This window comes from Ochotona princeps, chromosome 12, assembly GCF_030435755.1.
Source record: "Ochotona princeps isolate mOchPri1 chromosome 12, mOchPri1.hap1, whole genome shotgun sequence".
Classification (NCBI taxonomy): domain Eukaryota; kingdom Metazoa; phylum Chordata; class Mammalia; order Lagomorpha; family Ochotonidae; genus Ochotona; species Ochotona princeps.
The window spans coordinates 65,264,773-65,291,457 of NC_080843.1; the positions used below are offsets into that span (position 1 = coordinate 65,264,773).

General features: G+C 48.1%; 1 protein-coding gene across 2 annotated transcripts in view; it reads left to right on the plus strand.

The window, feature by feature from the left end:
* Positions 1 to 15,660: 15,660 nt before the first annotated feature.
* Positions 15,661 to 26,685, plus strand: part of SPATA13 (spermatogenesis associated 13) — a 144,471-nt gene continuing 133,446 nt past the window's right edge. Inside the window, exon 1 of one of the 2 annotated variants that reach the window (XM_004577578.2) lies at positions 15,661 to 15,945. The gene's annotated coding sequence lies outside the window, so the exon portion shown is untranslated. The remainder of the gene's footprint in view (positions 15,946 to 26,685) is intronic. The other variant, XM_058670972.1, reaches the window with a different exon arrangement.

Sequence of the window (26,685 nt, forward strand, 5' to 3'; positions counted from 1 at the left end):
GAATCTTATGATATTTACTTTGGTGGGAAGCAAAAAGGAGAGGCAGTGGGGCTGGATGAAGGACCTGCCAAACATTCCCGTTCCGACCTAAGAGCCTGTTGCAAAGTCTACAGAGAATGTCAGGTGCATGAAAACACAAGTCTAGAAAGACTTTAGTATTTAAGGCAATTGCAGGTCATCGGGGAAGGGCACAGCATTTCCTATTCTACCTTTCCATCCTTTCTCCTTTTTCTTTTCTTAGTCTCTGTCATAGTAAACATTACCAATAATCATTATCATCCATGGGACAGGTGTTTGACCTAGCAGTAAACACACCAATGAGGATGCTTGCATCCCACACCAGAGTGCCTGAATACAAAGTCCCTTCCAGTTTCCTGCTAACACACACCCCTGGAGGCAGCAGGTGATGCTTCAAGTGATTGGGACCTTTTCGCCTGTGGGAGAGACCAGGATTGAGTTCCTGACCCCTGCTTCCCCCCACCCAGCCACGGGTGCAGTGGGCTTGTGTGGAGGGAACCAGGGGATGTGCGCTAGCTCTGTCTACTTCTCTAGTAAATACATGAATAAAAATGTTTAAAAATCTAAGTGGTAGATGAAGTGAGGTTGGTAGACAGCAATCAGAATAAAGTATTGCACAAGTCCTGATCATGGCAACACATTCTCTAATCTACTCTTTTGCATTTTGAATCAACTGATGATTAGTCCTTTTTTTGAAAGATCCATTCTAAATTGGAAAAAAAAAAGGGGGGGGGAGCAGCTGGATGCAATGGTTCAGTGGCTAAATCCTTACCTTGCATGCATACGGGTGCCAGTTCATGTCCCAACTGCTCTACTTCCCACCCAGCTCCCTGCCTGTGGCCTGGGAAAGCAGTGGAGGATGCTCAAAGCCTTGGGACCCTGCACCTGCGTGGGAGACGCAGAGGAGACTCCTGGCTTTGGATCAATTCAGCTCTGGACATTGTAGTCACTTGGGGAGTGAACCAGCAGACGAAAAATCTTTCTGTTTGTCTGTCTCTCTCCTGTTTTCTCTCTCTCTCTCTCTCTGAATGTGCCTTTCCCATAAAAATAAATAAGTCTTTAAACAATTTTTTTTTAAAGAAAAGATGTTCTTTTCTGAGTTGTAATCTTTTTTCCCAAGCCACACCAACTCTGCTATCAGTTGTAAAGCTGGATGGGGTACCTGAGGTTGGGGATGCCTCGATAGTATCTTCACTTAACTTCACCCTACAAAACACAAAAGACATCTTACAAAGGTAAGATGCAGCAGCTAACTCTCTGGCTGGCTGCTTCAAGCCACCTAGCAAAGTGGCACCCAAGATACAGGGCTCATGTAGGTAGGTGACAGAAATCACACAGCTTTAACTCTCGGCTCTCCAGCCTTTTGGGCTTAGGCAGATTATTTGCCCAGTTTCCTCGCCAGGAAAATGGAAATGATGACATCTATCTCACGTGGGTGTCCTGAAGTTGATAAGATGATGTCATATCGGTGAAATCTGCCCCATTCAGGATGGGCTGCTTGGGAGAGCAGCAGGGAAGACGATCTGCTGCCTCACACCGAGTGCTTTCTGAGAGCGCCACGCGATGTTGGTACTCCTTCACAGAGAGTTCGAGACCCCCGCTGGAAGCTGGGAGGTGAACTCAGGTCCTCTCTCTGTGTTTTGTCTGTGATCCTTTATGAAAGGACACTGTCTTAGTCCCCTTGCTGTTCCTGTATCCGAGCACCGCAGGCTGGATTATGGAAAGGTGGTTTGTTTGTCTCACGGTTTGGAGACTGAGAAGTCTGCTGGCATGGATCCAGAGGCTGTTCAGCTGCTGGCGAGGCCCTTGTGCTGGCAAGGCTGTGCAGGACCTCAAGGCTAGGCAGAACACTGTCCTCTCACCTTCCTTCTCCCAGAAAGTCAGGGATGCTATCTCAGGGGCCCCAGTCTCATGATTTCATCTGATCCCGGTCCCCTCCCAATGACCTTCCACTTCCATTAACGTGGGGCTCTGGGGATTGAATGTCCAAATGTGTTTTGAAGGGACTCCTCAAGCTGCAGCGGATAGATAGCTTATGGGCACTGGACCTGTCTGAATGGATCAGACTTTCCAAATCTGACTCAATTAACCAGCCAGGTTCCAACTCCTCCCTCCCCTGTCCCCCTCTGCAAGCCCACCATCCAGTCATTCTGTGACTGTTACTGGCTTCCACATAGGCTGGACTGGAGGGAGCAGGGAGCGGCAAGCACTTGGTACTTCAGCTGAGATACCTGCAGTCCAAATCTGAATATCTCACTCAGGTCCCAGAACTGCTTTCAATTCAATTTCCCATGATATAGGAAATTGGAACCTTGCATGGACCTTAAACCTCCTGGGTGTGCACCTGGGAGGGAGCAGGTGTGGGCTCGAGTACTTGGGTCCCCAGCTCCTGGCATATGAAGATTGAAGCAGCAGATAGGAGCTCTCTGTGTTTCTCTACATCTCAAATGAGCTTAATTAGTTAAGTTTTTTAATTTAAAAATTGCTAGGGAGATACATAGCTAAGCGGTTTATAGTCTTATCTACATAGTCTTACCAGGAGATAATTCACAATCCAGTGTGGCAATTAGCATAGAGCAATTTAGGCCTTCAATAGCCTCTAAAGCATTCTTTCAGATAATAAATTACAAGAAGTATGCAGAAATGGAAAGCATAGCTAATAACTTTCTTGTTTATCATTTGTATATTTTTAGAGGTCATGATTACATTAGGTATTTAATTAGTATGTGTCTGTGCAGCTAAAGCTATTCAGCTGTGACTGGCTGTGTTTAGTGCAGTCTTAAACACAGCCTGCACTCTGTGGACTTCAGCAAAGTTCCAGCTTTTTACTAGACCTTACTCTAACATGAAATGTTTTCTTCCTAAAAAGCTGTGGAAATAAAGGGAAAGAAATGTTTCAGTGATTCTTGATCTCTCTCTCCATATATATATATGTGTGTGTGTGTGTGTGTGTGTCTGTGTGTACACATACACATAAACACATATGCATATATATTTACATGCATATATTATTTTCCCATAGGATCTCAATGAGTTCATGATTTTCCACAATTTACAACTCCATGCCCACAGAGGGTAGGAAAATAATACCTGATCCTTAAGATGTTCCTCAAGCCTGATTCATTGGCACGGGTTGAAGGGCAGGGTGATATCTTGATGTGTAGTGTGTCTAATAACTCGGACAGGACACAAAGCAGAAGGGTGACTGCTGGGCAACTCAGCCGTGCTGCTGTGCCAGAGTCTGCTTTGTTCAAATGAGTCTCTGCCAGGTGAGTTAGCTTAACCCAGAAGGCGATGCTGGCGGCAGCGGTTTTCTTTTTTTTTTTTTTTTTTAAGATTTATTTATTTATTTAAACTACAAACTACTTAAAAAAGAAATTGAACAAGACCTCAAAAGATGGAGTAATATCCCATGCTCCTGGATAGGTAAAATCAGTATCATTAAAATGTCTATACTGCCAAGAGCAATATATACATTCAACACAATCCCAATCAAATTGCCCAAAACATTCTTCACAGATCTGGAAACAATGATCCAAAGGTTCATCTGGAAACACAAAAAACCACGAATAGCTAGAACCATCCTGAAGAACAGGAAGTTAGCAGGGGGAATCACAGTTCCGGACCTCTGGACGTACTATAGGGCAGTGGTTATCAAAACAGCCTGGCACTGGCAAAAAAATAGAGAGGAAGATCAATGCAGCAGAATAGAAACACCAGACAGGAACCCACACAAATACAGCCAAATAATCTTTGACAAAAAGACAAATGACAATCCAGGCAAATGGGAAGGTCTGTTCAATAAATGCTGTTGGGACAACTGGGTAATAGCCTGCAGAAACAAAAAGATAGACCCACATCTCTCACCATACACTAAGATCAAATCTAAATGGATAAAAGATCTAAACCTACATCCAGAAACCTTCAAACTTTTGGAAGAAAATGTTGGAAATACTCAGCAGCGGTTTTCCTGCACCTGCTCCTGCTCAGACAGGCCAACGGAGCCTCAGGGTGGGGAGGGCCCCATGCAGCCGAAAGCGACACCATGTCGACAAAGGTCACGGGTCACTTCTTCCCTGCTGAGTTCTCCCTCCAGGAAGTGAGAGTTTCTCCACTCTCGCAGTCCATGTACATTTTACCCTTGTCTTTGCAGTTCAGCAGTGTTGAGTCATAGTGGAGCAACACACACTCTGTAAAAAGCCTTGGTAGGACACACAGAACATAAAATGTCTCAACCAACCCGTTTCAAGAGGGAGTTGCATGCACGACTGTTCTACAGCCAACATCACCACCCATCCCCAAAACACTTCAGCTGTCCAGAAGGAAACTCAGCAGGCAGGAGCCAGTGCTCCCCTCTCCGCCTCCTGGCAACTGCCATTCTATCTCTCATCTTTGTGAGTTTGCCCTCTCCATCACGTCATCTCAGAGGAATCACACTGCACAGTTGTGCTCAGCGGCCATGGTGTAGGGGAGGGAGGGATTTAGTGGCAAGGTCCCTGCAGGTGCTTGGGCTCCTTATATAAAATGAAGTAGCATTTGCATGGACTCTAAATTTTTTTTTCAAGATTTATTTATTTTTTTGTTGGAAAGACAGGATTAAAGAGGGAAGGAGAGACAGAGAGAGCTCTTCTGTCTTTGGGAGGACAGAGAGGAAGAACTGTCCAATGAGTCACTCTCCAAGCGGCCACAACAGCCAGAGCTGAGTTGATCCGAAGCCAGGAGCCTGGAACTTCCTCCAGGTCTCCCACACGGGTGCAGGGTCCCAAGGCTTTAGGCCGTCCTCGACTGCTTCCCCAGGCCACAAGCAGGGAGCTGGAGGGGAAGTGGAGCAGCTGGGACACAAACTGGCACTCATTTGGGATCCTGGTGTATATGAGGTGAGGATTTAGCCACTGAACCGTTATACCAGGCCTTTGCATGGACCTTAGACCATAGACTTTAAACCACCTCTGGTACTTACAATGCCTACTAGGCAAACTGTTATTATCCTGTATTATTTGGGGGGAAATGACAAGCAAGCAAGTCTGTGCAGGTTCAATACAAAAGAAGCTTAATTTTTTTCCGGAATATTTTCATTCAGAGGTTGCTTGGCTCCACGGGTGTCGAAGTCACTGACACAGAGGGCTAGCTGTGCTTGTCTTTTTGTGTCTGGCTCTTTTAAGTTGCATAATCTCCTTGAGGTTTATCATGTCACAGCACTGATCAGAATTTCCTTGCTTTTAAGTGTGACTGGTATTCCCTTTTGTGTGTGCCTGTATGGACTCTGTTTTCTTTATCCATTCATCGGTGGACACTTGGGTTGTTTCTGAGTCTTCCTTTCTGTGGCTAATGTGCTGTGAATTATGAACATTCAGAAATTATTCAAGAGCCTTCTCTGAATTCGCCAGATACTCAGAATCGTTGAGTCATGGGCTTTTCCACCCTTTTAAAAGCTAACGCCCTCTATTTGCTGTGGTATTTCTTTACTGGGATAGTAACACCTCTTCTTAATATGCAGTACTTTGTTTAGCCTGTTGCTGCAACATTAGCGTTCCTGGGAAAAAGTTTGTTGGCGGTGATTTATGGGGGGGAGTCTACGTGATCTTGTGTGCCTTCATGGAGCACAAGGGATTGTTTCCTGTGTTTTTCCAGAGCAGCAATTCCTGTAGAGTTGAATAGGAATGGCTTGGGGGTGTGCCTCCGTGCTGTGCTGTGCTGAGGAATTACCTTGGCAACCTTAGACAAATGAACCACCTCAGTGCCTGCTCAGGAACAGTGCCCCCTAAGGCTGCTGATGGAGTCTGTGCCCTGAAGCACGACTACAAACACTTGGCCTATGTGCAACCGGTGTAACGTTGCCATTCTAACAGGATTGGGCAGAGGTTTAACACCCAAGGCCGTCACAGACGGGAGAGTCCATGGAACATGTGTTGGCAACTATTTCCTTGTGTCTACAGTGTCTGACATCATAGGCAAGGCTTCATGAACCAAACAAGTGAGACCAGCCAAAAGCAGAAACAAGACTGTTCTGTTCCAGTGTGTGTAGAGAGATCTGGAAACTTGAGGAAGGCAGGGAGGGGCGCCACGAGCAGAGGAAGGACACAGGAGTTGCTGTGACTTTCAGCAGAGCTCCTGGTTTATTATTCACACGCGTTTTCTGCTACCAGGAATGGCTGTACCCAGTGTGCCGCATTCAGGGGGATTTTGTGGCTCTGGGAAGTGACAAGGCTAGGTGGCATGTAAACCCCATCTACAAGCAAAGTACGATGAGAATATGCATGCTACATTGGGCCAAAGAGTAGCATCATTAGTAGTTGAGGAAGTGAGGGGTTCAAAGTGTCACCCAGGGGTCCAGGGCTTAGGTCAACCTTGGTAATTTTGGTCTGGACACCCATCTCGTCTTCAGGGAAATTAGGTCTGAGCAGTTTCCAAAACTGAGTTTTGGACTTTCTCTTTTGTGGCAATAGTAAACTAGAAATGAGTCCCTTTTTGATATCAAGCATTATGGTATAAATGAAATTTCTGGAAGCTTGAAGCTATGATTAGAACATGCCAGAAACAGGAGAATAACATCCGTACACTTGGAAGGCAGCTGTGAGAGTATCCCTAGCTGAGAGGAACAGGCTTTTAGAGGAGGAAGCGGAGGCACACCAGCCCGGGTGCCCTGTCTGCACCTGCTGTTATACAGCATCATCTCACACTCAGATAGATCACTGCCTTGTCAGTGGGTCCTGAAATCAGTTCAGTGAGTTCTTACCAGAACTGAGTAAGCCAACCTCAGGCAGGATAAGGATATGAGAATTCATGTCATGAAGTAAAGGTTATCATTGTTTGTCATTTCTCTTTACATCCGTGTCTTGGTGTTCTGTGGTTGGGACATGATTTCGTTTCTGAATCATGCAGATATTTAAACCTTGAAGTCATGGGTTAATGGTACTCAGCGGGTAGAGGCTTCATTTAATGATAGTGCTGGCAGGTGGGGCCTCCCTGGGCGTGCTCTTGTAGTTAGCTCTCCTGGGAAGGTTGATAGAACAGCTTGAGTTTGGCCCCAACCATTCTACTTCCTGGCCTGTCATACGACCCTTCCTCTCACAGTTCTGGCCATTGTCATGCACCTGCCTCAGCAGAGCCAAAACCAGGGGATGCCTGAGCTAAAGAAGAACCCCTTTCTCTGTTTACCGTGTGTTGCATCAGGTATTTCATCATAATCGTGAAAATCTGACTAGTAAATCCTGTCTCCTGTATTCAGAGGTGAGAGTCATCTCCTACTGTTAAAATGTGATCTGAAGATTAAGAAACATCCCAACATTTTGTCTATCTTCTGCCACCGCCTTTTCAGAACACGAGGATTTTGTGTTTGATTCTGGTTCGGGTGGACTTCAAAGAGATACTGACTCTGGTGCTTGTGAACGCTCGCGGACGTCTGTCGCAGCTGTGGCTGTGGAAGGATGCTGAATTTGGGGGTAAAACACTTGGACCTGAATCTCAGCTGCTTAGCAGTTGTCAAACCAAAAAGTCTGCTGAATTGACTCTGCATCTGAAGTCCTTCCCTTCCAGTGCAACGGGATCCAATGAGTCTTTCTTAAGTGCCTCCTGAATGCAGATGTGATGCCAGGCACCAGGAACTCCAGAGGCTTGGTCACTGGTGGTGAAGACACACATGAACCAAAAACAGCTCTGGAGAAGGACGAGTGCTGCTTTTTTCCACAGATAGGAGGGGCAGGATGGGAAGCACAGACTTGAACCTGTGAGACAGAATGGCCTTGACCTGCTTAGTGGAGAGCTTCCACTGGAAGGAACTATAGGTGTGGGAAAGTCACTGACACATTCAGTGGAGACATTCAGAGGATAGTGTAGTGTGTGCAAAGACCCTGTTGTCAGGCCTGGTGCGGTAGCCTCATGGCTAAAGTCCTCAGCTTGCACACACCGGGATCCCATATGGGTACTGGTTCTAATCCCAGCAACCCCGCTTCCCATCCAGCTCCCTGCTTGTTGCCTGGGAAAGTAGTGGAGGATGGCCCAGAGCTTGGGGCCCTGCACCTGCATGGGAATCCCTGAAGAAGCTCCCGGTTCCTGGCTTCAGATTAGCTCAGCTTTGGCCATTGTGACCATTTGGGGAGTATACAGTGGATAGAAGATTGTTCTGTCTCTCCTTCTCTTTGTAAATCCATTCTGCCTTTCCAATAAAAATAAATAAATCTTTTTTTAAGCTTTCCCTATTATAGAGTAGCTTTGACAGTAAAATGAAACACACAGTGCAGTACCCACACATACTGATCACACCCGAGACAGTAATAATTCTAGTAATAACAAAAATACTTCGCCATTACAGTTCATTGATTCTGGACAGGAAGTGGGCACTTGACACTTCCGTCGAGGTGCTGCCGAGATGCCTGCATCCCACGATGGAGTGCCTGGGCTTGAGTCTTGATGCAGCTTCTTGTGATACACACCCAAGAGGCAGCAGGTCATGGCTCAGGTCACTGGTATCCTTGCCACCCACATGGGAGCTCCGGCCTGAGTTCTAGGCTTTTGGGGAGTAAACCAGTATATGGATGATCTCTCTCTCCCTGTCTCCCTCTCTCTCTACATGTCAAATAAATAAAATAATTATTAAAGACAATAATTCAGAAGAGAATGAAATAGTATCACTTTATTTTTCTGATTCAAAAAAAAAAAACCTGGGAATAAGACATCATCAAGCATTAGCGAGGGTGGGATAAAGTGCTGGTTAAGCCATTCTGAGAAAATGGCTGGCAGTCCCTTAGAAAGTAAACATGGAATGTTACAAAAGATTGCATGGATGTGGGCAGGGCCCAAAGTGTACTCTGGCTGAGAGAAGGGCGCCTGTTAGAGTGACAGCTAGCATTTCAGCTTTATGACTTGTAAACATTACCAGTCTCATTCTGAAGCATGTTCAGGAAGCAGTTTGTATATGTCAAACAATGCAGAAACTCTGAGAAGATTCCAGAATTTTAATATTTCTGTCTAATCCTGGAGGGAAAGGGGATCCTTTTTTCTGCCAAGGATCATTTGCATATTAATAACACCATTCATGGGCTGTACCCAACTATTACTGTAGCAATTACCTGTTGTAGATTTCTTGAATTCTGAGTCCTATCTGCTGTTGTCTTTGCAGGGTCAGGCCAAATGATTTCATCAGCATTATACCACGCTCCAAGTCAGATGTGCCCCACCCCTGGCCTAAGGACTACGCCTACTGACTCTGGTCAGGTGCTTACCTTTAGCACTTGTGTGAGTCTGTTTTCTGTTTAACTCAAATACTGGAGAGGAGCTTTTGTGGAGAGAGGGAGCTTTTCTGGGGAGGCTGAAGTTCAGGATCAGGTGGGCTCTAGCTGGGGCTATGGGGATTCTGGTCATGGAAGACAGAGAGTAATGACTGCACCGGATGCCAGAAAGACGAGTGAGAACCTAGGCCTAACATGAACTCTAATGATATTCTCCCTCTCACATGAGCTCCACCCTCCGAGGCTGCATCCCCAATGGACCCAAAAACAGCTGCAGCCCAGCCTCCCAGCCTCCCAGCCTCCACAACTAGATTAAGTCTCCACCCTTAAACATCAACCAATTAAGATATCAGCCCTTAAACATCTGCTTGAGTTTTGGGGTGACAAGTCCTACTCAGATCAAAACAGCACTGTTTTCTTAAGCACTCCAAAAAGGTGATTCCTTTACAATAGCTTATTTTCCCAGCACATGCATTTATTTTTCTTTCCTGTACTCACATCCGAATGCTCACCATCTATTGCTTTAGTGAATGCTTTGAGTCTACCTGAAACATGTCTGCTTAGTTTGCTTCTTGGTATTGGAAGTTTCCTCACAGGCAAACAGTGAATCATCAGGTTCTCTCCCATTTGTTCTGTACTTCCGAAGTCAGGTGTTGGGGGCAGGGAACATGAATTTGGGCTTTAAAATGGAAGGGATTGGTCTGAACTGAAACTCAAAGCTGGTGACATGCCACATCTCAGAGGACAGTAGCCTGCTTTGGTTGTTACTAGGGATGTACTTAGAAATGCAGAGTTAAAAAGAATTATTGTATCAATGTGAAACATAAAAAAAATCAGTCAAAAGGAACTGGGTATCGGCCTAGACTGTTAAGATCTCTGGTTTCAGCAATAAGTTTTATTTTTCTGTTTCAGTATCTAGTTTATTACACTCTTTATGTAACTAATAGTATGTTATTATGACTATTACTTTTACTGAATACCTAGCACTACTATAAACTTAGAATTATGGAAGATCCCTAAGCAAATGAAGTTTTAGAAACATTAGTACCATCAAGCAGCACATGATCTCTTTGCAAAGTTGACGCTGGATTCCAGGTACTTGATGACACCAGCGGAAACCAGAGTAGGCATCAATGAAGTGAACTTGAAGTAAGTCAATGGAAGACCTCGCTCCTCAACTGTAAGACACAGGCGAGTGTGTGTGCTCTTGATAGTCATTTTTATTACACACTTGATAAATCAGGCAAGCTCAAATTCTTCATGTTGATTATTACCTCATCTAGTCTCTGTTGCCATGCAGAGCAAGTCGTATGACTTCCGCCTTATACAAAAAGAATTGAAGGTGCTGGGCAATTTGTACAAAGCCACCAGCCAGTGAAGGGTCAAAGGGGGATTCTATGGGAGGTCTGTGTGCGTCTCCATCCCCAGGGACAGAGTCCACTCCGTAAGAGCATTAAGTGCACCCTGTGTAAAGAAGAAAGGGTCCAAGTGGTAAACCAAAGCTTGATGGATGAGGGTATCCATCATGACAATGTAGCCAAGAAGACATGATGTCAGGGGTTACTTGATTAAAGCACAGGCAAAGATTGCTTATGGGAAATCACTCTAGAAGAGTGCTCTTCCAAACTAGTCCATGCATCTCTAATCCTAGATTTACAAAGAGGCTACCGGGGCTTCCAAATCTCGCTGGAATCAGCCAGTTGCAGACACAGACATTTTCCCCAATCCCAATGGCTTTGTGCAAAATCTGGCAGACCAGTTAGAGAAAATGATGGTTAAATATACACAAGGTTTACCATCTTACCTGTTTTTAAGTTCACAAGTGAGTGTATTGAGTACCTTTATACTGCGAGGCAACCTCACCACCAATCTTTTCATCTTGCAAAACTGAAATGATTTTCCCACTAAACCACTATCAGCTTTCCCAACCTAGCCCCTGAAACGATCACTCTGCCTTCTCTCTTAGATGTTTGATGGCCGCAGACACCTGTTGGACTGGCGTACTTCACTTACTACAGTGTCCTCAAGGGGCATGCATGTTAGGATTCTGTTCCTTTTGAAGCCTGAGTAATGTTCCATCGTGTGTATGGACCACACTTGGCTTATCCACTGGCCTTCCCTGGAGGTGTGAGTTGTTTTCAGCTTGTGGCTGTTGTGACTGATGTTGTTGTGAATGTAAGTGTTACAGTGTCTGTTCCTTTCTTGTTGCTGTGTCCCTAGAGTGGAGTGGCGAGATCACTTGGTGATTCTGTTTTCAGTTTTATAGAACTCACAATACTGTTTTCCATGGTGATTGTGGGGAGAGGATCATGTGTTCATTCTCTTCTCTTTCCTGCAAATGCCCTGTTTGCTCCAGATCCAGGTGTGAGAGCCTCTCTCCCCGCCTGGGCGGCCAGAGACACCCTGCACCGGCTCACAGACATTCCTGTGCTGTCTAAGGCCATTGGCCTTGAGGCCCCAGTTCTGATCATAGAGGAGGAAGGTGTTTTCTTCCTTCTACCTCAATGAATTGGGATCCTCCCACTCTTGCCTGAACAAATGATCATAGGTGAAGGTCATTTAATAAATGCCTGCCCCTGTCCTGTCACCCCAGAAAGCTTTAAATCTGAACTATGTCTGCTTAGTTAGACTGTTGAACAAAACACAGAAACCATCCTTATCCATCCTAGTCGATGGTAGGCGCCGTTTAGCTGAACATTTAACCACATGCCAGACACTGAGCAAGGACTCGACATACCTTGTCACCCTTGATCTTCACTCCGATAGTTCACAGAGAAGGATCCAGTCACAGTGAGGTTAGTTGATCTTCCTGAAACTACATGGCAAGAGACTAGAAGAGACTTAGTGTCTTGGACCTTACCTGAGATGCTCCAGGGCCAATCTTGGGCCATCCAATCTCTCTTCCTTCCCTTCTCAGCTTCACAACCAAGCTCAACAATGGGCACTGCTTGACGAAGATAAAGACACGTGCAGTCTTACTGATAAATGTGCATTGGAAAATGTGTGCACCATTCTTGTTGGTAATCGTGAGTGTCCCCCTGGTTCTCTGGCTAGGTCTGGACCTTAGTTATTCTGCCAGATGAAATCCTAGTGTACAGTGTCCAAACACTGGCCCCAGGTTGCTCCCTGCAGTAGTCTGGACTGGGGGATGGGCAATAGAGAATGAATCTAGGGAGCTATAAATAAGTTAATAAATTAGGTTTGTTGTATCAACACAGATGAACCAAGGCATTTTTCCTACAAGTCAGTAAAGGGTGGGGCAGAGGCTAGAATTGCTGCTTTGTGGAAGACCCACAAAGGATGAAAGTAGCATGAGGACAAAGGAGATTTCTTCCTTGCCCTGGCCCTTCTGAGAAGCCCCTGCCAAAGCCTGCCTAAAAGGGCTTTCTTCAGACAGAACACAACATTGCTTCTTCCAATGAAGAAGCAGAAGTTCCAGTCCTGGCCCCCTCACTTACTGCCACTGTGACTTCACATAATGCTGTCTGCAATTCATTTTCTCACCTGCAAAAGGAGAATGGTGCCAGAAGTCCAACCATTGCTTTGAGGCTTTTGGGAAGCAATGATTGTGAAAGACAAGGAAGATGAGGTGGTCCCAAAATATGAATAAAAAGACACTGCCTCATTTGGGGGAGACAACGTTTGGGATGTTACTGTGTAAAACACAAACAGGCGCCTTAAACTTGGTGAAAGCCAGTGTTCTGTAGAAAGTGCCAGGGTTGTTAGGAAGAGTCTCGGCTGAAAGTTTTGAACCGGCTGCTATTGATACTAACTGCTGTTAGTAAGACTTGGTCCTAGCAGATCAGAAGAGAGGGGAAAAAAGGTCAAAATGATAGTTGCAAGATTCTACCCACAGGGACCAACAGCATGCAGACTTTGGCCTTAATAATTAGGGCTTGGAGTGATGCTGGCTATCTGGGCAGAGAGCAGCCATCTCCGGAAACTCAGGCAATTAAAAAAACAAACAAGCAAGCAAACAAAACGTAGCTGTCACATCCTGATTCCCCATGCAATGATGGAAAGAGAAGGTTCTAAATTCTCATTCAAGGAGACTGAGAACTGGAGATGTTTGTGACTTCCCCATGGTATGCACGCAGCTGGTAACAGAGTTAGGGTGACAATATTGCACCTCTCTAAGTCAGATCAATGATTTTTCTCTTGAATCAAAGTTTCTAATCTGAATCCTGAAATAATATTTTGTCCCAGAAGTCCATGGTTCTTACAGAAGCCCTGGAAAAAATCTTTTTGTTTTGTTTTGTTTTTTGAAGGACAGGAACTAGCAATTATCAGACATCACTGTGTCCCAAAATGACACCAAGAGTGTAGACATAGGTAAAAGTTTTCATTCCCCTTGCACCTGTTTACTGAAGAGGAAGCTGACTCCCAGCCAGGCAAAGTGCTTGTCCAGGGTTACACAGGATGAAATCTTTAGGGCAGGTCTACAACACTGCAGAAACCTGAAAGCCAGCGTTGTTCCCCTGAGATCTTAGTTTCAAATATAGTGATTCTTTTTATTTCCCTAGGAAAAGCATTGTATGTAAATATCAATGTGATTTCCAAATAGGCAGAAATGATGCTTTCAAACCTGGTTTTCTTTTTTCTTTTAATATATTAATGTGTTTATTTGAAAGAAGAACAAGGTACAGACAATCAAAGGACGTGCTCCATTGGCTGTCACTCCTCAGATGCCCGGCAGGCAGCACGGGCCAGGTTGTCCACAGAAAGTTCCCAAGCAGGTGAGCCATCACCTCCCTTCCAACTTGAGCAGCAAGCTGAAATGAGCAGCGGAGCCAGGATCTCTGCATGTGGGTGTCTCAAGAAAACTTAGCCCAAGGCTTCAATGAAAGTCTGTGTGTCAAATTTGTGCTACTTCTACAGAGACAATAAAACCCCTTCAGTTTAGCCCGTGGTGGTTTTTCAACATTTCTAAAATAGACTGCACTTTAACATTCATGATCGCTTCATGCAGATTTGGCTATATGAAGCAGAAATACAACGTGTGGAGGCTGCAAGATCCCGTATCAGACTGCTGGTTCCCACCCAGCTGTTCTAGCTTCCCCTCCTGTCCACCTGACAAGGCAGCAGCAGATGGTCCACATAGGAGACCCAGATGGAGCTCCTGGCTTCAGCCTGGCCCAGCCCTGGCCATTGTCATCACCTGGGGAGTGAACAAGCAGTCTCTGCCACTCTGCCCTTCACATGAATAAATAGATAAATAAATAACCCTTGTATACAAAGGAATATATATTTGACTCCCCTTTTGTGTCCCTAAAATTTTCCAGGGCTTATTTTGTAATATTATTCTGTTTTATATATAGGCAGGTCGTTTCAAAAAGTGTAATTAAAAAATACATTTGCTTTGGTACAAACATTTTTGAAAATCTATGTATATTTTTTTCATAATATACATTTCCCATAGACTTTTTGAACAAGACATCAAACATGCTTATTGTTGAAAATGTGGAAATTTCAATAGAAATTCGAGGAATAAATTAAATTTCCCTGTATTTACACCACTCAGCCAGTCATGATTACTATTTTGGTGTGTATTTTCATGAAACTTTATTTTCTAAGGGAGTTCATTGAAGCTTATTATTAGTGTATTCATTAAACTTTATTTTTTTGGAGAAAAGTGTAGTCTTTCCTCTAGGCCCATCATGATGAAGTAATGCCCCTCGTCTATGAAGTTTATCCCTTGTGGTACATTCTAACGGTTTCCACAAGTGCAAAGGATATGTATCGACTACAATATCATAGTCCTTTTTTCATTATTTAAAAGAAGGTATAAAATCAATTTTGACTTTCATTGAGTAGCAATAATTTCACGCTGTGTAGTTTAACCACAATGGTATTGTCCTCTGATGATCAAAATAATGCATGCTTAATAATAGAAACTCTAGTATACAACCGCTTAAAGCAATCGTCTAGAAAACTCCACTTTCTGAAAGAATGTTTGGGGCCCAGATCTCAGCGTGCAACCTGTGGTTTCAGGTGCGCTCACGAGCCGACCTGGAGCGGGGTTCTCCACACCACACTCGCCCCAGGCTCTGGGGAAATCGGTAGGCTTGCAAATCCTCACCTCGTTTCCCTTTGCTCCCGAAGCCCAGCCACAGAGCCTTTGCCCGGAGTGAACTCGCCCGGGCAGAGGTGGGGCGAGTGGGCCGCGGGAGGCGGTTGCCCCGGCGACACGGTGGCTCCTCCCGCCCTGGGCGGGGCTGGAAGGTTGGCTTGGGGTGGTGGGGACAGTCGGGTTTAGGGGATCTGGACTGTGGGGTGGTGGCGGGAGGGGACGTTGGCTGGAGGTGAGCTAGGTGTAGCTGAGGGGACTGGGAACGGTCCTGGGGGACGGAGAGCGAGGGTGGCCAACGTGGCGGGGTCTGGTGGGCGTGGGAGTGGGTGGGTGGGAAGTGGTTCTGGAGCTCAGTGGGGTGAGCCGGGGTGGAGGCGTGTCCTGGGGTGGCGGGGACGCTCGGCTTCGGAGGCGTGGCCCGGGGACCTGGCGCGGGCCCGGAGCGCGCGCCTCGCTTTCTCCCGCTGCCGCCGAGCGCGCCGCCACCTCCTAGCTGTACGCGTCGGAACGCAGGCTCCTGAGGGCCCGCGAGCTCCTGGGCTCCGCCAGCACCGGAGGCCGGCCCTGGGATGCAGGAACGACTTGGATCCGCCGACCTCGGAGGCTCCACGGAGCGAGGGCTGCAACTAGGTGAGGCTTTGCCGTGGAAGCGTGGCTCTGCCGGGCGGGCGCGGGGCGCGGTCTGTTCGGTGAGAATTGGTCTCCAGGCGACGGCTTTCTTGGCTTGGGGGCGCCCTGTTCCCAACTTCTCTTCGGCTAGGGCTACTCACCTGTTGGGCCACCGCGGGCGCTAAGCCTCTCCCTAGGGCTGCTCGGCGCCGCCCAGCCGGCCCAACGCGTCGCCCCCGGGGGAGTCGTGCGGCTGGTGTTCTTGCGAAAGACCCAAAGACCGTTTCCAGCAGGACACGTCCGGGGATTATCCTGAAACTTTATCCCGCGCTCCCTGGGCTGACAAAGTGGACAAAGCTTGAGGGAGCTTGATAGTGGCCAGGTCCCCGTTAATGGGCTCGGGTGGCAAGCCCCTTTCATCAACAGATAGCGTTTGGAGAACTTAATTTCGATAGCAAGTTGCTTCCCAAACTCCCAGCTCGGTCTCGTTTCAGGAGAAAGACTCGGACCGGGACATTGGCCGCCCCTGGCCCGGAGGGGGCGACCTGGTTTGGTTGGGGGCGGGAGGGAATTGCTTCTCTGGTCCTGGGAAGGGGACTTAGGCTGCCCCTCGCTGGCAGTCGTCCGTCCCGCGGTGCACAGTTTCAAAGCCTGAGCAAATATCCCCCTAAAGGGCCCAAACACAATCCTCTGGCCGGTTGTGTCCCAGCATGGGGCCATGGTGACTATATGTAGAAACTTGGGCTGTATTCCGCACGTGTTGGCAAGGCTCCTCCCTGCCCCTTCTAAGGTGCCCTCCTACTTTCTGTCTACTGTTTTCCCCTTGAACGTTCGTCCCTTGGTCAGCTTTTCTTTTCATCTGCCAAGAGGCACAGAAACTCCTTTTCCTTTTCCCCTCCCCGTGTCCTGACAAATGCCCCCTTTCTCCTGAAGCCCCTATCCCATCTTGCAAAGGCCCTCACCTCATTGTTCTGTGACTCCTGCCCTCCACCACGCGCTGCTGAGCTCAACCTCGTTCCCATGCCCCACCCCTCCCTCTGCACTTTCGTGTTTCTTAACCTCCCACATCTGCCCCTAGGGGCCCCCAAATTCTGTTTCTTCCTCCCTGTCCAAGTGCCAGGGTTTCTGTGGATTTCGCCCTCCTTCCCTGCTGTTCCTCCCCTGGGCACTCTCCTTCTCTGGGCTCTTGCCAGACGGGTCCCGACAGGTGCCGCCCTCAGCCCCCAGCTGCCCTCACAGTATACCTTGCCCGCGTTCTTCCATGGCGGTTCCTCCCTCCACCATCCTCCCCCCGGCTGCCTTCTGCTCCTCTCTAGCCACCCTTTTCTCCTGCACACGTTGGGGACTCCGCGCATCCTGCGTGGGAGGAAGTGGGCAGGGAGGGGCGCAGGAGTGCTCTGGCTCGCAGACTCCTTGCATTTGGCGGTTTGCGCCCTCACTCAGGTGCAATCCGATAGGCAGCTCTGGAATGATGGTTCTGTGCAGTGTGGAAGCTTTTATTAGACAGTGAGCGACCAGCGCTGTTCCGAGGACTTTACACACACTAATGCTCGTGTGAGCTCCTCCTCGTATCCCTGTACACCAGTGTCCCAGCTTAGAGAAGCAGGAGCCTGGGGAAGGGGATTCTTGCAGCTCTCTGTTGCTGGGGGCCCCTTTCTCCGTAGTTGGCAGGGGTTCAGGGTCCCCAACCTGTTGAGCTCAGCTCAGGCGTGGGCTGGAGTTGGGCTTTGGGAATGGCATGCTTTATTTGGTTTTCAGGGTATGGTACTTGAGGACGCAATGAAGCTGTGGACAGTGCTGTGGAGGGAGGAGGGAAGTGTTGCTGAAAGTCCCCGAGAAGGCCCGGGCTCCTGGACTCACTCAACACTCGGCCCTGCCTTTCACTGGCCCTTCCTGGGCACAGGCGTCCATGAAGAAAGTGTCCTGAGAAAGACCATGGCCAGCTGTCTCGTCCCGCCAGTTAAGCGTTCGGTTTTGCCTGGCTGGCAGGCCTGTAGGATCCCTGAGAGTTGTGCAGTTTATGAGTCCTGTTTTTTTCCATTTCCATGTGTAATCTTAGCGTCTCGATCCCACATTTGCTTCAAGCTAGAAGGGGGCTGTTGTTGCACAAACCACGGAGTTGTAACCCCAAAAAGGAAACATCCAGGGGTACACAGCGGGCAGACAGAGCTGGGCCCAGTCTCTCGCCTGGTCCTGGAGTTTGGTGGGTTGGCCCCTGCAGCTAAAAACAACGAACCTTCCCTGGCCTTCCTTGCCTTAGCTGAAAGATGTTGGAAAAGATTCACTAAGAATGGAAAGCATCCATGGATTTCTTCATTTTATGTGTGAAAACTACACCTAAAAACAAGCTTGCTATTGAGATATGTAATGGGGTACGTGGGTCCCATAACGTCACAGAAGTCTAAATTCTGCCATCACAGGAAGCTATTACCGTTATTTCCATAGTGCTGGGGGCAACACACAAGGGACCTGGCTTGCAGGTCCTACAGGTGCTTTGAAGCCAGTAGTTGATATGTTTAAGGATATGTGCTGCTTGAGAGAGTGAAGTATTAGTGTGCAGCGTGGTTTGCTTTACTGCTGCATTGCCAATCAAACAGCAGTGGGGAAAGTGTGTCTAGACAGTCACGGGATAATTGCTGCTGGTGTACTGGCCCTGCTGGACCCATGCATCCCATTGGACCCGTTCTCCCCAGACCAGCATCCATGCCTCTGCTCACTCTGTGCTGGGGACTGTGCCTTCCGTAGCCCTGCGTTGTGCTCTGAGGTCTGATGGCATGCAGTGGCCTCATGAAATGGGTCAGCACTGCCGGGCTTGGGAGAAGGGAGCGCACCTTTGGACAACTGCTTCTGTGTGGGGTGCTGTTCAGACCAGGAATGTCTCACCGGGCAGCTGCTGAGGTCTCCCCATTCTCGAATGGGGTTGGAAGTCAGGGACGCCTTGGTGGTCACCAAACACCCAACGACAAGACTTGGGACCTGAACCCAGGCTGCTCATAACTCACCTCCAGGAGCCCCTCACCCGGGACGTGCATGGAGTGGGGGTCCTGCTGCTGAGCTGAAGCAAAGACTCCAGAGGTGGGAGAGGGGCCTTGAACCTAGGAACCCTCAGAGGAGTTCCAGGGCCGCCCTCCACTCCCACTGTCTTCCCTTCTCTCTGTGTTGAGTTCTCTGTGCCATCCAGTGGTGGCAGTGCCGTGGGACACAGGATGTGGTGCGTGGGTTTCCTTTGTGGTGGTGGCACTTGGCTGTGGCCGGGCATCGGCACTGGGGGGTGCTGGTAGCTCCTTATCCTTGCTGCTCCGTACAGTGTTCCAGACAGAAGTGACGCCTCTCCTAACCAGGACCGTGAGGAGCCCATCTCCTGCCAGAAATCCTGTGTCCCGTTCCCCTAGGAAGGACTGCCCTGTGTCCTTGGGGTGCATGTGGTAATTTCAGGGATCCTGTATCTACCAGGTAGGGGGCTGGGAAGCCCCCTCTGTCTTCCTGCTCTGAGTGCAGCCTTTGATGGGAGGAACTTGTAGAGGAATCTAACCCAGGAGGGTTAAGGGCCAGCCTTTTTCTCGGGCCCCCATTACCACGGTGGCGAAGGACATTATGCTGAGTGTTCCTGGAGGATAAGAGACTGTGGCCGGTAGTGGGTGGACTCAGAGGCTTTGGCGGAAGGAGGCAGCCTGCAGGATTTCCGGCTCAGCCCTATCCTTCCCCTGTCCCAGGCACCCTCCCGGTCGCCTGCCCGTTTGCCACCAGGGAGGGTGTGACAGCAGGAACCTGTGCCAGGGGTGTCTTGGCTCACGTCTGGGCAGGTGCAACGGAAGGTGCATCTGAGCTTTTATTGTCCTGCAGCAGGTGGGGCAGGAGGCAGCGAGGAGCTGTGTTCCGCAGGTGTTGCAGATGGGACCTTTGATCATAGCCGCTCGCAGAGATGTTGGTCTGTGGGAAAGGAACGGTGCACGTCCGTTGCCCTTGAGTGTTGAAATTATAAATCAGTCTCTTTTAAGTCTCTGAGGTCAGGCCCTCCATCCCTGGTAGCCAGGCACTGTCTAGCTCAGGGGTGAAGGAGCTTTCTTCTGCCAGGGGCCATTTGGAGATTTATAACATTTTTTAAATGGGCCATGCAAATTATCAACTTTAAGATTAACCTGCTATGGGGCTAGTGTTGTGGCATAGTAAGTAATACGGCCGCCTGAGATGCCAGCATTCCATATGGAGCACTGGTTCGTGTCCCAGCTCCTCCACTTGTGATCCAGCCCTTTATTAATGGCCAGGGAAAAGCAGCAGAAGCTGGCCCAGTGTTTGGGTCCCTGCCTTCCACCTGGGAGACCTAGGTGAAGCTTCTGACTCCTGGTGTAAGCCTGGCTCAGCGCTGGCCATTGTGCCCAAGTGCGGAAGGAACCAGGGTGTGAAAGATCTTTCTTTCAAAAACAAATACATTTTTAAAAAATTAGCCTGCTATATAGATTTAGCCAATTTCGAGCCAATTCTATGGTTGCCTGGGCAGGGCCACACCAAATGATTTTCCCTGCCCCTGTTCTAGACAGAAATTAAGGTGTCTTGAGTCCTATTAGTGCACTCTGCACTTGTGAACACGACTGATTTGTATGGTGCACTCTTGCTGTGGGAGAGAAAATTGAGAAGTGTGTGTGTGCTGTGCCCTTCCTTCCTGGAGGCTCCATGTGCTTAGGTCATATGTGAGCCTCGTTTTTCATGATACAGTCGCATGAACACAGGGATTTCCCCTTCCTCCCAGTGTGTGAGCATCAGCCCATTCATTGTGAGGCCTCCTGGGGGTGGGGTGGGAGCTGCTACCACAAGGTGGGGTTGGTGGAGACTTTCCTGCAGTGTGTGGGGACAGGTGTATGCCTGACACTTAGTTGTGTGTCAGGAACATGGCAGGCTATATGCTGGATGCTCAAGATGGGAGGATGAAAGGCTTACATCGTGGTGGGGAGGTGGACACGTGAAAGCCGAGTCACTTGGACTGTGTGATGGTCAGAACACCTGAGTGAGCCTACACCCAGGAAGGCTTCCTAGAGGAGCTCAGTCCACCTGGCTGAATCCCAGCAGGGAGTGAGGAGGATAGGATGGGAGGGACAGAGGAGGTGCTGCAGCCTCTAGGGAATCACTGGGACAGATGGCAGCTTGTGACTGTGGGGGTACCCCAACTGTTCTGTGCGACCCCAGGCCCCGACTTGTCACTCCTGGCTGATTCTAAGTGCTTAGTGTGGTCCCGGCATTGACAGCACTGGAGGATTTGTTAGGAAAATGCATTCCGGGGCTCCTCCCCAGCCTCAGACCTGTGGAAGCAGAGGCTACGTTGGGGACGGAGGCTAGCCCAGCAGTGTGTATCTGAACACACCTCGTGGGTCCTTTCATGGGATAAAAATGTTCATTGTTTGAAATAAAGAGAGCATGCCCATCCTCTAGAGTACTCATGGTGGTTGTGACTGGTCAAGGTGAAGTTCAGGGCTCACTCCAGGTCTCCCACCAAATGGCGGGACCAGAGAGCGGGTCCAGCACTGCCATTTCCCAGGGTCTGTATTCATCAGCATGAAGCTGGAGCCAGGAGCTGGGAATCAAACCCAGGCACTCTGATTTGGGATGCGAGGCCAAATGCAAGGTGGAATACACGCTTCCTGTATGGGGTCAACTCTGAGACAACTGTGGCCTGACTGCCTCCACCTGGCTGGGGTTGTAGAGGTTCTTCCCAAGCTCATGGCCATCCACATTTCTGATGTACTATTTCTGTTGCCAAGCTAGGAGCATATCATTGGTTTCCCTTTATGTTTAAAAAGTAATTGATTGATTTGAAAGGCTAGGTGAGAGGAGGTGTGGAATTGGTGGGGGAAAGGGAAGTGGTGAGAGAGAGAAAGAGAGAGAGAGTGCAGAGAGAAGACACACAGAATCTTCCACCTGCTGGTTCACTTCCCAAATGGCCAAATAGCCAGGCTGAGCCAGGTGGAAGCCAGCAGTCAGGAACTCCATCTTGTGTCCTACAAAGGTGTCAGGTACTTGAACCATTATACCCTGCTTCCCAGGGTTATCACCAAGGAGCCAGAACTCCAGTTGGCGCTCTGATAGGGAATCTAGGCATGCCAAATGGGAGCTTAACCCACTGGGCCACAGTGTAACCCCTGCTTCCGGTCAGTTGCACAAGCCTGTATGTTATTTTCCACAGCACCTCTAGCTGCTGTGACTTCTTAGGAATGGGTAGTCCTCAGTCAGCCTGGCTTCCCATCCCTGCTGTTGACCTTGGCAAGGTTCAAACCTCTTTATGTCTCAGTTGTCCTATCTTAAACATGTGAATAGGATCTGTCTTAGCCCCCTCCTTCTGCTACAGCAAAATACTTTAGAAAATGTATGAAGAACAGGACTGTCTTTCTCCAGTCCTAGAAGCTGGGAAGTTCAGAGCTCTGGCTTTGGTGTCTGTGGAGGGCTTTCTTGCTGTGCCTCACTTGGTGGGAGAGGTGGAAGGGCTAGGTAGCTCTCTGAGGGTCACCCCCATAGCCATGGGCTCCACATCCTTGGGATTGAATGGTTGAGTTGGAGATTTGAAAAACACGCGTCTATAATAGATGTGTACAAACTGTTTCCATGTTAGCATAGCAGCTGTTTACTTGGTATTTACACTTTATTAGATGTTGTAAGTACTAAGGTTGTTCTGAGGATGTTCTAATACATTGTATTAGAAGTCAGAAGTAACCTGGAGATCATCTAAAGTCTACTGCAGGATGTGTAGATCACATACAGCTATGCCATTTTGTGGAAGGGACTTGAATAGCCCAGGTGTTTGTCAGTCAAGCTTGGGGGGCATGGTCTTGGTGTGAGGACTACGTGAGTTGATCCCTCAGTGTTGGAGGAGTGTACCTGTCAGACTGGAAAAGTGCTTGGGGTCTCTGTGGTGATACCAGAGACTGAGGTGCTTAGGGATGGGAAGCAGGCTTCGTGCTTGCTTATTGCAGGTCTGTGTGATAGGTCCCCTCTTGTTCAGAGACCTGGGAAATAAAAGCCCCTTCCAATTCTGTGTGCACCCTCCATTCACAGATACAAAAGATGATGCTGCGGGCAGACCACCTGGTGCCCACCTTGCCAGCCTTCCTAACCTCCAGTACCATTTCGCTTACTTCTGTATAGTAAAAACTAAAAGATGTGAAATAACCAAATTCTAGTATCATGAAAGAACAAAGCTTTACTGCACACATGAGCTTGTCCAGGTCAACCAGATGCCCAGGGAGCTCTTTGCTAATCCCATCGTTTGTAACCTAAACACCAGTTTTTCAATACATGCAATCCATTTCTAGACTTGATCTTGCTTTGGCAGCTAGTTTATCTTCTGGGATTTACATGTCATTATAAGGTATGGATTTCTAAACATCATTTGAAAGGACATGTAATTTAGGGGTAGCACTGTGATATAGCGGGTAAAGCCAAGTCTTGTAATGCCAGCATCCCATCTAAGTGCTGGTTTTAGTCCTGACTCCTCCACTTCGAATCCAGCTTCCTGCTCATGGCCTTGAGAAGGTAGTGGAAGATGGCCTAAGTGTTTGGGGCCACTGTCATCCATGTAGGGGTGAAGCTTCCACCTCCTGGCTTTGGCCTGATCCAGCTGGCCATTTGTGTGACCATCCAGGAAGTGAATTAGCGAATGAAAGATATTTCTCTCTCTGTCTCTTTCTTCCCCTCGAACTCTTTCAAAATAAATAAAATGTTTTAAGGAAAGAATAGTCTGTTTTTGTGTATCCTCTTGTCGTATGCATTCATTGCTTTTGTTCACTCAAGAAATAGCGATGAGCACCTGTCTTCAACCAGACTCCCGTTGAGTGATTCCATGTGTTTGTTTTCATCAGCTTCTTGAAAGTCTCTAAGAGTTTTAGTTTATAACAGCAGCCTTTCCTAGACCTGTTTCTTCTGAGGACATGATTAATCAACTAGTGATAATTTAACATCCGAACAACATTTTCCACGATGACTTTACGGGCCTTCTTGGAACCCTACCGAGATTAATTAAATCATGCAACACATCCTAAAATGTCCTGTTGAGTTATTAAAACTGAGTTGACCTGAGATGGTAAGACCCAACCCACTGTGTTTGTGCCTTTGGATGGGAAGCCACCCTGGTAGTGTGGTCCCATGAAAGCTATAAATGAAAAATACGGATGTGTGAACTCACGTCTGGAATTTGTGATGTGTTCTCTTTCCACGGAAAGCTTGGATTTGGCTGTGGATTTTGTTGGGCCATGCCGTCTTTGCCGGTCATGGTGTTTACTTTGAGGTTGGCCCTAAAACATTTGGATGGAAAGAATTGATTCACTCTATTTGTTTTGCTGCCCAACTCCTAAGCAAAAATCCACCACTGAACAACTTTCATGCAGCCGGCACAGAGGCAGCTCAGTGCTTTATGGTAAAGACTGACCCTCCATTGTGTGGCCCTACCATTGTCACCCACGGGCTGAATGGGGTTTAGAAATACAGCCCTTCAAAAGAAGCGCCCCTGCTGGAACAGTCTGTGGATCCTTCTGAAATAACATCCCTCCAACCCTCATTTGAAACAAAAAAGAAGGAAGGGGGTGTATTAATATCTGCAGCTTCTGTCATATCCGAAGGGATTCTAGATTTAAGTGAGGAACGTTTCAGAACACAACCCATGTTTTAACGCCTGAGATAGGAAGGAATCCATCTTAGCAAAGCTACACATGGTCTTTAACATGGTACATTTTATGATCTGCCAGACCTGCTTTCTATGCTTTCTCTACCTTTGCCTTTTCTGCACCAAACGCAGTATCCCCAGGGTCCCTGGCCCAGCTCCTCTTCCTGCAGATCCTGTTTGTTTGACTAAGTTCAGTTCAGCCTGTGGCCTCAGGCCACTTGGCCAGATCTGTGGGTCCCTGCCTTTCCTAGAAAAAGGATTGCACTCTCACTTTGCGAGCTGTGGGGCTGCTGGTTGGTGATGGAGCCCAAAGGATCTGCTCTGCTGTGCTCGCTCCCCATGCCAAGTTACCCCTAAGTCCAAACCTCATTAGACACTGGGATCCCAGAAGAGAGAAGTGACCGATGCTCTTGAATCTTTCAGGTTTTCCATGACTTTAGGGGTGAGTCAGAAGACTGATTTTCAACCTTGTGGAATTTACCTGATTTGCTGGGTTATGCTGCACAGTCGTGCATGGCTTAATGATGGGGAAACATGTTTAGAAATGTGTGCTTAGGAGACTGTCAGAGAACCTGGGAGAGTGCATTTAGACTAAGATGGCTGTGGGCAGTAGGACCTCGGGGGGATGTCCAGTGCTTTTGCAGTCTACTGTTGAATGACATGTTGTGAGTGCGCTGGCGGTGACCTCCTACATCTTGTGCTTGCCTCCCACATCTCTTGACTGCATCATTCTCCCTCATGTTTGATTGAATCTCATGTTTTGTTTACACGGCCTTAGGAGCAATAAGCTATAGCATTAACGCACTATAGACCGCACAGTCTCTGTGTGCAGTATTGGCTGTCCTGTTTAAGTTTCTGGGAGTGCAATCCATGATGCTCTCAAGTCTTGGCACTGCCATTCACACCATTCTCAGAGTGACTTCCTGCACTGTGAATGGCTGCATTGGGTGCTAGCACCAGCCTTGCTAGATGCTGAGGCTTCTGAAGCCCGGCACCTTCTCTATGGAGGCCCAGTCCCGCAACTTCTGTGCGACACTACCCAATGTCTAGGCCACCCCCAACCTCTCCCAGCTCATCCTGGAGCTTGACGCTGCCCCCACAGATTCTTGTGGTCCAGGCTTCTTCGTACCTTGGGCTGCACTCAGCTCATGCGGTCTCAACTTGACTTTCCGGAGGATAACGTCCTCTAGACCGCTCCTTCCAGGCTAGAATCTTGAGAGGCAAGGAAAGGACACACGTGGGCCTGATCAGTCCCTGGGGTCCTCTCACCTCTGGTAGTTCTGCCTGCAGACGACCTGTGCTTCTCAGGACAGCCCTCTGTGCTGACAGCGTACTGCACATCTGTGCCCCGGGGTGCCCTTGGAGGAGGAGAAGACAATGAGAACACCTCCTGCTTTTTCTAACCCTTCCGGTACATGTCATATCTTCCTCCAAGTTGGCCCTTTAGAATGCTGTTGCAATGCAGTGTCTTCAATTTTCCCTGCACAGGTGAATGACTCAAACGCTGTAATGAATACTGGAATCATTGCTGCATGTATCTGATTTGGTAGCATACTTTCTTACCATTTCCTGGGGAAATTTCTGAAGGCAGTTAATCACAAGGAGTGCTGGCTGAGATTAACTCATTGCTGGTGCAGCACTTGCTGTTAAAACCCAGTAGCTTATCAGGTGTCAGTGCGTGCTGGAGAACCCAGTTTGAGTCCCCTGAGAACATGATTACATTTTTATTGCTGTCCTACTAGGAGGAGTCCAGTGTGCATATTAATCTTTGTAGGAAAACCCTGGCAGTCTCTTTCAGTGGTTTTTGTTTTGTTTTGTTCATTCAGAAGTGGGGAGCTTCTAAGCAGGAGTGGGGACCATCGGGCCTGTGGGTCGCAGAAGGCCTGCAGAACAACTTGGGCTGGTCCTGCTGAGGCAACCACAAGTGGGACTGGACATTCAGCAAATTTATAGAGCAGGCTAATTTTGAGTTTGGTAATTTGGTATGGCCTGTGAATAATGTTACAAAAGCTCAAGTGGCCCTTGACAGACAAAAAGTCCCCCACCCCTGGAAGGAGGGAGCTGCACTGTTTCCTAGGCTTCTCTGGAAAGTGGGCCCCTTAAAGGCTATGCCTTGG